Source organism: Scyliorhinus torazame, chromosome 18 (assembly GCF_047496885.1).
Source record: "Scyliorhinus torazame isolate Kashiwa2021f chromosome 18, sScyTor2.1, whole genome shotgun sequence".
Taxonomy (NCBI): domain Eukaryota; kingdom Metazoa; phylum Chordata; class Chondrichthyes; order Carcharhiniformes; family Scyliorhinidae; genus Scyliorhinus; species Scyliorhinus torazame.
In genome coordinates, this window is record NC_092724.1 from 66,360,486 (window position 1) to 66,373,239 (window position 12,754).

The following is a 12,754-nucleotide window of genomic DNA, read 5'->3' on the forward strand; positions in this document are numbered from 1 at the left end:
CACTGTTCCCTCTGATGCCCCCTCTGATGTTCCTCCAGGCAGCTCTGGCTGGACTTCTGATTCACGCAGCAAGTGATTTACGCAAGTTGTTGACTTTTTGAGTTGTGTGATTGCTTTCCCAAGCCTCCGCAACGCCCACTGCAACCACAACAGTTGTTAATAAGGAGCTAAGTGGTTCAACATTGAGGATCCATCCCAAATAAATCCCTACCCTGTCCTCTAATCATGCACCAGCGGGTGCGGTTTGACATTGGAGGATAATAAAGTTGGCTAACAACTCTGCCGACAGCTGTTTGGAGCAAGCTCAGAATTTTATCCCAGCATGTAACAACAGTGATTACCCCAAGGTGGATGTGTAGCAGCCATGGCTTTTCGCACTATTGGAAGGAAAATATACTTGCTGCCTGAATACGCAACTATTAGAATACGCAACTTTTAAATTGAGAGTGCCTGCAACAGGAGGGAGATCATTAAAATAGCCTGGTTCCATTTACCTTAATGCCATGACCCAGCAAAAATCCACCAATCTCTCGTTTGAAATTTGATCTGACCCACAGTCACATCGGCTTTTTTGGAGGAGGCTGCTCTAGATTCCCAGTGCATCACATTATCAGCTCTTGCTTAGTAGTTTGTGCAATCCCCTCTGAATGAATAAAGTTTCCAGATTCAAGTCTCACTCCACAGCTTGAGCACCAAAAATTAAGCTTGCATGCCAATGCAGTGTTGAGAGAGCACTGGGCTGCCGGAGGGTCAGTGTTGTGCTGTCAGTGCGGACGGAGCGCCGCGCTGTCGGAGGGTCAGAGCTGAGGGTGTGCCGCGCTGTCGGAGGCTCAGCTGTCGGAGCGCCGGACTGTCGGAGGGTCCATGCTCAGTGAGCTGTACTTCAAGTGGCTGTAAAGTGGTCATGAAAAGCATCCTCGAAATACAAGACTTTAGGTGCAGAAGTGTTTGCTAAAGCAACCAGATTTCTTCAATTTCATGTAATCTAACTTCTTCCTATATAAAGAATAAAGGAGCACACATTCCGCAGTGATTGTTATTTGTCCAGACTAGTCGGTGCTGTTCATTTCAGATCAGTTGTCCAGGTCTCTTGCTGCACATTAATCTTCCTCTATGAAGATGTGTTATACCACTGAGATGGTACCACTCACAGGTCTTGTATTAACTAATGAGAACTATTATTACCGTTGGTTGTTCCAGAATAGTAACTGGGAATTCAGTTGGCAGATGGCACACAGACTCGACCCAAGGGATTCTGTCCAAAAACATGAACCATGTTAGAAATGTTGGGTTTGTCTGAGATATTCTCCTGGTCCCCACATCGTAAGTTCAGGACTGTGCCCTTTATTACGATCCCAAACCAGACCCTAATAGTGGCTACAATACTGGGTCAAAACAACGATATTTTAGTTTATTTTGTAAAACTTCTCTCCAGGAGTGATTGCACAAAGAAATAGAGATTTGGTATTTTAAACAAAACTTTATTATTAACGCAATATTAAACTCTTTAACAACACACCCGGAAATAGCTTCTAATTACCCCATTAAACAATACTACTCAGTATCCTTAATTACTATCTCTACTCCCATTTAAACAACAAGAAAGAAAAGAAACATGCAGCTCTCAATCCCTCCAACATCCCAATGGCGCAGAATAATACTTGCTTTCCGGAGCAGATTTGGCTCCTGTTAGAACCCCTGCAGACTCTGGCTGTATGTCTTCAAAAAGCTGTTTCAACTGGCTTGTTTCAGCTTCCCCCTTGTCCTCAGACAAGTCTGCACTGGTTCAAATACTATTATTCTTTTTTTAAAACTATGCCACTGTGAGAGCAAAAGACCTTGCGTTTGGCGAAAGTGTTAGCCAGATCAGAACTCGACTTCAAAGCTTTCTCAAAATGTCTGAATACTTTAGCTCCACCCAGCAATGGCATCATCTCCCCAAGATGAAAACAAATTAACTCCCCAGGCTGAAAACACATCAACTCCCCAGGGACTCCCCCGAGTCAAACAGTGCATTAGCCCGGGCTTTAATGATGGTCAATTTCACATCTGGCTCCTAAAAGCTTTCTGGTCTTGCAAAACAAGATTTGTTTAAAAACATGACAAATGCAGTCAAACACATTCTAACCCAGGCTTTTAATCCTTAAATTGCCAAATGTTTATAAATCCAATGTATCTAAAATCCTGCATTCCCCACACCTTATTACCCATTCATGTAACCTCGGCAGTTGCAAAGATCTGAGCTGGGTATTGTGGCTTGTGCTCTCCCCAACTGATTGGCCAGCAGACTGATCTCCCAATCCGCAAGTCTAGATCCACACTGCTTGATTTAACAAACATTATGTGAAAACATAGACTAACTGAATCAAATGCTGCCTTTCTCCAAATGGTTTTGCCCCCCCCCCCCCATGCCAATGATTAAGAAAATTATAATTCAAAAATATGTCACTCTATTCCTATTTGTAGACTTCTGTAACTATTTCTGATCCGTTTTGATGCTGAATTTGCCCATGTCTTTCTGGACTTACTGGTTAAGCAGAAAAGTCCGTTCACCTCTTGCCTCCCTTGCCAGATCTTGCACCAAACTGACATACATACATATATTCTTCTTGATTCTCCTCTTAGTGGGCTCAACAGCTGGCTTGTAATGCAGAAAAGGCCAGCAGCGCGGGTTCAATTCCCATACCAGCCTCCCCGAACAGGCGCCGGAATGTGGCGACTCGGGGCTTTCCACAGTAACTTCCTTGAAGCCTACTTGTGGCAATAAGCGATTATTATATTAGATTATATAGTTACTGGGCAGGAAATTAACAGCTGACCTGTGACCCCTTTCCTGCTGATGATTGGCGAGTATGACTATCCCAGCTATTGCCCATCCCTCCCCTCTGTAAAAGCAGGCAAATGTATCTCAGTTCATAATAAACACTCTTGTTGCCAATCTTGACCGTCAGCCCCCATGGTCAGCTTCGTTCCTCATCCAATCTGCATGCTCCTCGTTTTCAGTACTTAAAAAAATAAATCAAAAATCCTTTGCAACCCTAGCATTTGCACATTGTTCTCGATGTGCCAATAATCTGTGCACAGAGACACTTGTGGCATATTGAGTTGCGATGGTGAGTTGCTAAAATATGAACGCATTTTAACTGCAAGGCCCTTCAATATTCAGGCATGTAAATTGTGTCTGAATGACCAAGAGAAGCCACAGCTGAATCCCACACCTCAGCTGGGATAAACATTCTCAAAGTTTATCTTTGTACTTGGCTTCTGTTATATGTTTAATCATTGTAACCCTGACCCTGGTAAATTCTGTGCTGACCTGCCACTCTGCCCTCACATCCTAGCACACTGTCTGTTAGTGAGTGAATTATCTGCAAATTGGAAGTGAGCCGTATGGAGACTGATTTTGCTGGTGTTGGCCAGTAGATGGTAATGTCTGCGCACATTTCAGCTCTATTTGTTATACAGCTGTTTATTATCATCGAATGGCTGGGTTGCAGACTTCATGTTCAGGATATAAATGGCCAGTGCGATCAACAGCAACGACTTGCATTACAATAGCGCCTTTGGCAAAACTAAAACATCCCCTACCCCAGAGATCTTCATGGGCATCATTAGATAGAAATGTAAGCCTGGCCAGTAAGGGTGTTGTTAGGATTAGGGTGGTGACCAAATGCTTGATCAGAGGTTGTTTTTCAATATGTTTAAAATTTAGAATACCCAATTCTTTTTTTTCCAATTAAGGGGCAGTTTAGCATGGCTAATCCACCTACTGTGCACATCTTTGGGTTGTTGGGGGTGAGACCTACGGAGACATGGGGAGAATGTGCAAACTCCATACGGATGGTGACCTGGGGCCGGGATTGAACCCGGGTCCTCGGCAGAGGTCGGTTTTTAGGAAGAGGCTTAAAGAAGGAAAGGGAGATGGAGGGATTGCCACAGCAGTAAAAGGCACAACTTGCACACATCTGGAGGAGTCTGGATCGGCAAAGTGGGCCCAATGGCGACCTTTTGTGGTGTATCATTCTATTATGGAATGACTTTGTCCTCGTTAGTTATAGCCTCCATATTCACACCGTGAACAATGAACATTAGAGTATGCTGCCAGAAAAATGGAGCCTTTGCTCCTGATGTTTGCTCTTTTCTCCCTTTTAGACTGTGCAGACTTTCCTCAGTGGGATTCAAGTCTGCCCAGTGTCTGTTTAAACAATTCTTGTGTATTTTTAAAAACCGCCTTTGCACAGGATCTTTGGCAAGTTAGTGAAATCAAGCATGAGGTGATGTATGGATCAGAGTAAAATGTTGTGTGTAATGTACATTGTGTGACTGAGAAGACTAAATTTTTATTCAGCAAAATGTAAAAGTAAAATTTTGGTGCAGCTTACTCTTCTTTAAATAAATAAAATTAATAATCTTTTATTGTCACAAGTAAGCTTACATTAACACTGCAATGAAGTTACTGTGAAAAGCCTCCAGTCGCCACATTGCGGCGCCTGTTCGGGTACACGGAGAATTCAGAATTCTCAGCTGGTATAGGAATTGAACCCGCGCTGCTGGCCTTGTTCTGCATCACAAACCAGCTGTCTAGTCCACTGAGCTAGACCTTCTTTCCATTAATATGTAAATGTTTACCTCTGGTGGAAATGGACCAAAGATTATGGCGATTTATTTTGGGTGACAGGGTGGTTCCATGTTGTATTGGCTCTGAGAGATGTTAACCTTCCCCTTTGAGCCAACTGGTGTCATTGTCCATGGCCAACGGAGGACAGGATAACTTAAAGAAAGATGTTACTGTGGCTACACAATATACACAGTGTCTCTTGGGGAAAAAAAGGAACTGTGAATGATTAGCATCACAGATGCTGGAAGTAATGCTTCAAGTGTTAAGTAGTTGCTTTGGGAATTAAATTACTTACTGCTTTGCGGAACATGCTGAACCTGAAAGACTTATAATGCAATGAAAATTCCAATGTTGATGGGTTTTGAGCACATTACATTGAAGAAGTGTCATCAGGGGGTCCTGAAAATGGATCTCATCCAACTGTTGCTAATGTGACGGGAAATGTTGTACTGTTGAACGTTACTTACCAAAATATCACATTTTCTTATCAATGTGCGGCATGGTAGCACAGCGGTTAGCACTGTTGCTTCACTGCGCCAAGGTCCCAGGTTCGATTCCCGGTTTGGGTAACTGTGCGGAGTTTGCACATTTACCCATGTCTGCATGGGTTTCCTCCGGGTGCTCTGGTTTCCTCCCACAAGTCCCAAAAGATGTGCTGTTAGGTAATTTGGACATTCTGAATTTTCCCTCCGTGTACCAGAATAGGTGCCGGAATGTGGCGACTGGGGAATTTTCACAGTAACCTCATTGCAGTGCTAATGTAAGCCTACTTGTGACACTAATAAAGATTATTATGAAATGAAATGAAAATCGCTTATTGTCACAAGTAGGCTTCAAATGAAGTTACTGTAGAAAGCCCCTAGTCGCCACATTCCGGCGCCTGTTCGGGGAGGCTAGTACGGGAATTGAACTGTGCTGCTGGCCTGCCTTGGTCTGCTTTAAAAGCCAGCTATTTAGCCCAGTGTGCTAAACCAGCCCCTGCAATTCTGCTCCTGCACCCTCTTTTACAACTGTCCAGGTACTCTTTATTTTATACTGGCTTTCCTTGTTTTTCCCATCAAAATAGAGAATAATCTTTATTATTGTCACAAGTAGGCTTACATTAACACTGCAATAAAATTACTGTGAAAATCCCCTAGTCGCCACATTCCGGCGCCTGTTCGGGTACACGGAGAATTCAGAATGTCCAAACTACTGAATAGCACGTCTTTCGGGACTCATGGGAGGAAACCGGAGCACCCGGAGGAAACCCACGCAGACACTGGGAGAACGTGCAGACTCCGCACATACAGCGACCCAAACGGGAATCGAACCTGGGACCCTGGCGCTGTGAAGCAACAGTGCTAACCACTGAGCCACCTTGCAGATCACTGCACACTTGTCTGCATTAAACTTTATCTACCACCTGGTCGCCTTTTACACCAGCAGGTCTGCTGTGTCTATCACTATCCTCCACACAATTTGTAATACTTCCCAAGTTTTTGCAAATTTTATAAGGATGTCCAATACACCCAAGTCTTGTGTATCAAGAAAAGCAGTGAGAATACTGACCCCTGGGGAACACCACTGTACATCTTCCAGTTCAAAGAAAACCTGTTCACCATTATTCATTTTCTGTAATATACTTGGATTTCCAAAAACAGATCGACAAGGTACCACGCAAAAGGCCACTTGATAGGCGAAGAGTCCATGGTGTTAAGGGTAGTATATTAGCATGGCTAGAGGATTGGCAAATTAATAGAATCCCTACAGTGCAGAAAGAGGCCATTCAGCCCAACGTGTCTGTACTGACTTTCTGAAAGTGTACCCTAACCTAGGCCCATCCTATCCCCCACCCTATCCCTGTAACCCCACCTTGGAGCAATTTGGCATATCCAATCCACCTAACCTGCACATCCTTGGACTGTGGGAGGAAACTGCAGCTCTCGGAGTAAATCGCACAGACATGGGAAGAATGTGCAAACTCCACACACCCAGTCGCCTGAGGCTGGAATTCAACCCGAGTCCCTGGCGCTGTGAGGCAGCAGTGCTAACCGCTGTGCCACTGCTGTGAGAAAGAGTTGAGGTAAGAGGGGGCATTTTAAGGATGACAACTTGTAACTAGTAGAGTTGCACTGGGATCAGTGCTGGCGTCGCAATTATTTACACTATCTATAATATATATCCACGACTTGGACATTTGGACACTATTGCCAAGTTTGCTGATGACCCAAAAATAGATGGGAAAGCAAGTGATGAGGGTGACACACACAACCTACAGAGGGATAGAGATTGGTTAGGTGAGTGGGCAAAAACTTGGCAGATGGAATATAATATAGGAAAATGTGAAGTTCTGCACTTTGGGAGGAAGAATAAAGGAGCTGAATATTATTTAAATGGAGAAAGACTACAGAAGGATGCAGCACAGAGGGATTTAGGGGTCCTTGTGCATAAATCACAAACATTTATTGTGTAAGTTCAGCAGAAGGCAAATAGAATGTTGACCTTTTATTTTGAAGCGAATGGGGTATAAAAATAGGGAAGTCCTGTTCAAACTATACAAAGTGCTAATTGGACCACACCTGGAATACTGAATAATTTTGGTCCCCTTATCTAAGGGAAGATATACTGGTATTGGAGGCAGTCCAGAGAAGATTCACAAGTTTATCCCATGAATGAAGGGATTTTCTTGTGAGAGGTTGAGTAGGTTCGACCTGTACTCATTGGAGTTTAGAAGAATGTGAGGCAACCTTATTAAGGCTTACAGGATTCCTGGGGAAGATGGGAAGCGGGATGCTTGACTGGGTCGATGCAGAGAGAATGTTTCCTTTTGTGGGAAAGTCTAGGACCAGAGGGCATAATCTCAGAGTAGGGGGTCCCCCATTCAAGACTGAGATGATGGAGAATTTCTTCTCTCAAAGAATAGTGAATCTGTGGGAATCTTTACCGTGGAGAGCTGCAGAGGCTGGATGGTATGTTCAAGGCTGAGGTAGACCGATTTTTTTTTTTTTAGTCAGCAAAGGAATCCAGGGTTATGGGGATAACGTGGGACAGTGGAGTTGAGGATTATCACAGCAGATCAGTCATGATAACATTGAATTAAAAAGGCAAATGGAATTTTAGCGTTTATTGCAAAAGAACCGGGGTATAAAAATGGAGAAATGTTGTTGCAATTGTGTAGGTTGTTGGTGAGACCATATCTGGAGTATTATGTCCAGTTTTGATCTCCTTATTTGAGGAAGGATGTGGTGGCATTGGGGCCAGTTTAGAAAAGGTTCACCAGATTGATTCTGGGGATGAAAGGGTTGACATATGAGTTGAGATTAAACAGTTTGTGCTGGAGTTTAGAAGGATGAGAGGGGATCTGATCGAGGTACATAAAATACGAAAAGGGATTGACAAAGTAAACATAGACCAACTGTCCGCCTTGCGCAGCAATCTAGAACGAGAGGTCAAGGATATAGATTGACAGGCGGTAGATTTAGAACTGAGATGAGGAGGAACGACTTCTCGCCGAGCCTTGTAAATTTGTGGTAAACTCGCTGCCCCATAGTGCGGTGGAATTTGAGTCATTAAATGGTTTCAAGAACGCGATAGGTATTTTTCTGATTTCAAAATAACAGGTGAAAGGGATATAGGGAGCAGGTGCGAGGTGGATTTGAGACCAGGAAGAGACCACCCATGATCTGATTGAATGGTGGAGCAGACTCGATGGACTGAATGGCCTACTTCTGCTCTTTGGTCTTATGGTCCTCATAAGATATGAAGTAAAGGTCAGAGCAAGGTAACGTATAAGGGGAACAAATACTGTTACAGAACATAATCATAAAGGGAGTTTTAAAAATAAGCTAAAAGGAACAAGTAATAAAGACAAATTAAGCTGCATGTACAGCAACGCACATGGCATTCAAAATAAAACAGAGGAACTGGAAACGATCTGTAGCAAGGAACTAGATATAGCATTAATAACTGAAACATGGCTACAATAAGATCAGGATTGACAGCTACAAATTGAAGGTTTTAACATAATCAGAAATTTTAGGGAAAGAAGGGGGAGGTGCTGATTAGAGATGACAGTGGCATTAGAAAATAGGAGCATGGCTAACTGAAGGTTAGAAACTCAATGAGTTTAGGTTGAAATAAAAAGTAGGAAGGGATCATTCACTTTTAACAGAAATAAACTTCAACCTAACCATCAGTGTTCAGGAAGTAGAGGAAGAACTATATGAATTGAGTGAAGAACAGAGACAAAAGAACAACATTAACTGCACCCCTCCCTCCAGCCCACACCCCACCCCATATAAACATGCAAGAAGAGATGTGGAAAGGGGTGCAGGGAATGGAATTTTTTTAACATTGTGTGCAGGAGTTTTCATAGTATTTACAGTGCAGAAGGAGGCCATTTGGCCCATCGAGTCTGCACCGGCTCTTGGAAAGAGCAGCCTACCCAAGGTCAACACCGCCACCCTATCCCCATAACCCAGTAACCCCACCCAACACTAAGGGCAATTTTGGTCACTAAGGGCAATTTATCATGGCCAATCCACCTAACCTGCACATCTTTGGACTGTGGGAGGAAACCGGAGCACCCGGAGGAAACCCACGCACACACTGGGAGGATGTGCAGACTCCGCACAGACAGTGTCCCAAGCCGGAATCGAACCTGGGACCCTGGAGCTGTGAAGCAATTGTGCTATCCACAAGGCTACCGTGCTGCCCGAGTTACCATAGCCAATATGTCAAAATCCTCACAGTGAGGATCACACAATGAGAACAGATCAGAGGAGTAAGCTTACGGCAACACCTAAAAGAGGGACCACGACATGATGATGTTTAAGGTAAAGATTGAGAAGGACATGAATAAGACCGAAGTCCAACTGATAAATTTGGAAAAATTGATTTTTCTGGGAATAAGAATGGAACTAAGGAAAATATACGAAAAATATACTGACAAACACCTGAATTGAGCATGTCAGGAAATCAGAGGTAGCATTAGATGAGCTAAATTTGCACAGGGGGCCGGTTTGCTCAGCTGGTTCGTGACGCAGAATGAGGCCAACAGTGCGTTCATTCCTGTACCGGCTGAGTGTACCCAAACAGGTGACGGAGTGTGACGACAAGGGGATTTTCTTTTTTAAAAAAATATTTTTATTCTCCTTTTTCACAATTTCATTCAAATTTACAGTCACCAACAAACAATCAACGGTAACAAATACAATGTCAATCCCCTGGCCAACAATTCCTTCATCCCACGGACCCCCAAATAACCCTCAACAATTTAAATGCAAACATCAAAGAAAAAGAATCAGGAATCCTCCATCACCCCATACATATTCACCAACAACATACACAGTCCAAACCCCCCCCCCCCCCCCCCCCCCCTCCTAATGTTCGATGTCATCCAACTCTTGAAAGTGCATAATAAGCAAAGCCCATGAATTGTCGAACCCTTCCATCCTTCCCCTCAACTCAAACTTCACCTTCTCAAGTGTTCAAAACTCCCAACAGATCCCCCCGCCACGCCAGGGCAAAGGGTGGAGAAGCTGACCTCCACCCCAACAAAACCCGCCTTCGGGCAAGGAGCAAGGCAAAGGTTAAAATATCTGCCTCCGCACCTGCTTCCAACTCCGGCTGATCCGTCACCCCGAATATGGCTTCCAGGGGACCCGGTTTGAGTTTCATATGCACCACTTTCGAGATTACCCTGAAAACTCCCTCCAATATCCCTCCAGTTTTGGACAGGACCAGAACATATGAATGTGATTTGCAGGCCCCCCCCCTCCCCCCCACAGCATTCACAAACATCCTCTACTCCCTCAAAGAGTCGGTTCATCCTCGCCTTTGTGAGCCCCAGCTGGATCAGCCCCAACGTGACACACAAAGTTGAGGAATTCACTCTCCGGAGCACCTCTCACCACGACCCCCTCCATGCCCTCCCCCAACTCTTCCTTCCACTTTGCCTTAATTCCCTCCAGTGATGCCTTCTCTTCTCCCCAAATCACCCCATAAATCGCTGACACCATCACCCTCTCCACTCCCCCCGTATCAGCATCTGCACCTCCTCCCAACAGTGTGAGGCCGGTGCCACTGGAAAGCTCTCACAGTTTTGTGAAGGGTAGGTTGTGCCTCACAAACCTTATTGAGTTCTTTGAGAAGATGACCAAACAGGTGGATGAGGGTAAAGCAGTTGATGTGTATATGGATTTCAGTAAAGAGTTTGATAAGGTTCCCCACGGTAGGTTACTGCAGAAAATACGGAGGCATGGGATTCAGGGAGATTTAGCAGTTTGGATCAGAAATTGGCTAGCTGGAAGAAGACAAAGGGTGGTGGTTGATAGGAAGTGTTCAGACTGGAGTCCAGTTACTATTGGTGTACCACAAGGATCTGTTTTGGGGTCACTGCTGTTTGTCAGTTTTATAAATGACCTGGAGGAGGGCGTAGAAGGATGGATGAGTAAATTTGCAGATGACACTAAAGTCGGTGGAGTTGTGGACAGTGCGGAAGGATGTTCCAAGTTACAGAGTGACATAGATAAGTTGCAGCGCTGGGCTGAGAGGCGGCAAATGGAGTTTAATGCAGAAAAGTGTGAGGTGATTTATTTGGAAGGAATAACAGGAAGACAGAGTACTGGGCTAATGGTAAGATTCTTGGCAGTGTGGATGAGCAGAGAGATCTCGGTGTCCATGTACATAGATCCCTGAAAGTTGCCACTCGGGTTGAGAGGGTTGTTAAGAAGGCGTACGGTGTGTTAGCTTTTATTGGTAGAGGGATTGAATTTCGGAGCCATGAGGTCATGTTGCAGCTGTACAAAACTCTGGTGCGGCAGCATTTGGAGTATTGTGTGCAATTCTGGTCGCCGCATTATAGGAAGGATGTGGAAGCATTGGAAAGGGTAAAGAGGACATTTACCGGAATGTTGCCTGGTATGGAGGGACGATCTTATGAGGAAAGGCTGAAGGACTTGAGGCTGTTTTCGTTAGAGAAAAGAAGGTTAAGAGGTGGCTTAATTGAGGCATACAAGATGATCAGAGGATTGGACAGGGTGGACAGTGAGAGCCTTTTTCCTCGGATGGTGATGTCTAGCACAAGGGGACATAGCTTTAAATTGAGGGGAGATAGATATAAGACAGATGTCAGAGGTAGGTTCTTTACTCAGAGAGTAGTAAGGGCGTGGAATGCCCTGCCTGCAAAAGTAGTGGACTCGCCAACACTAAGGACATTCAAATGGTCATTGGATAGACATATGGACGGTAAGGGAATAGTGTAGGTGGGCTTTAGAGTGGTTTCACAGGTCGGCGCAACATTGAGGGCCGAAGGGCCTGTACTGCGCTGTTATGTTCTATCTCCTTCCTAGCGAAATCTTGGACCTGCATATACCTAAAAAATCTTCCTCTGCCCCAACCCATATTTTGCCCCCAGCTCCCCCAGTCCCGCAAACCGGCCCCAAAAAATAAATCCTAGCTCTCTCCTCCCATCTCTGAAAACTCCCATCCCACTTCCCCAGCTCAAATCTATTATTCCCCTCAATCGGCATTTCCCTTGACCCCGCCTAAAGCGCTGGTGTAACTGCCTGAAGATTTTCAACGTCGCTACTACGACCGGACTCCGAGTATTTCCCTGGGGCCATCGGGAACGGCGCTGTTGCCAACGCCCTCAGCCCCGACCCCGTTGCCAACACCCTCCGCTCCGACCCCATGCACAGACTCTCCTCCATTCTAACCCATTGGGAGATTTCTCCCCCCCCCCCCCCCCCCCCCCCGCCCCCCCCCCCCCCCCCCCCAACCCTATTCCTCACCACTTCCGCATTCGCTGCCCCGTAGTAATACAGTAAATTCGGAAGACCCAACCCCCCTGACTGCCGTCCTCTCTGCAACAGCACCTTTCTAATGCCACCCCCCCCCCCCTCTAATCCTGGTCACCTTATTCCCCCCCCCTATAAACGAGGTAATCATCTTTTCAGCCTCCTTCAAAAATGCCTTTGGCAGGAAGATCGGCAGGCACTGAAAAATAAACCGAAATCGCGGCAACACATTCATTTTAATCGCCTGTATCCGACCTGCCAGCGACAGAGAATCCCATCTTGCCAGATCCGCTTTCACCCTCCCCACCAAACTAGTGACATTATACCTACAGAGCTCCCCGCCTCTTTCCCCCCC

General features: G+C 45.2%; 1 protein-coding gene across 1 annotated transcript in view; it reads left to right on the forward strand.

Annotated features, from left to right (window-relative positions):
• Positions 1-12,754, forward strand: part of LOC140395269 (AP-1 complex subunit mu-1) — a 185,928-nt gene that overhangs the window by 89,297 nt on the left and 83,877 nt on the right. The gene's annotated exons all lie outside the window — the stretch shown is intronic.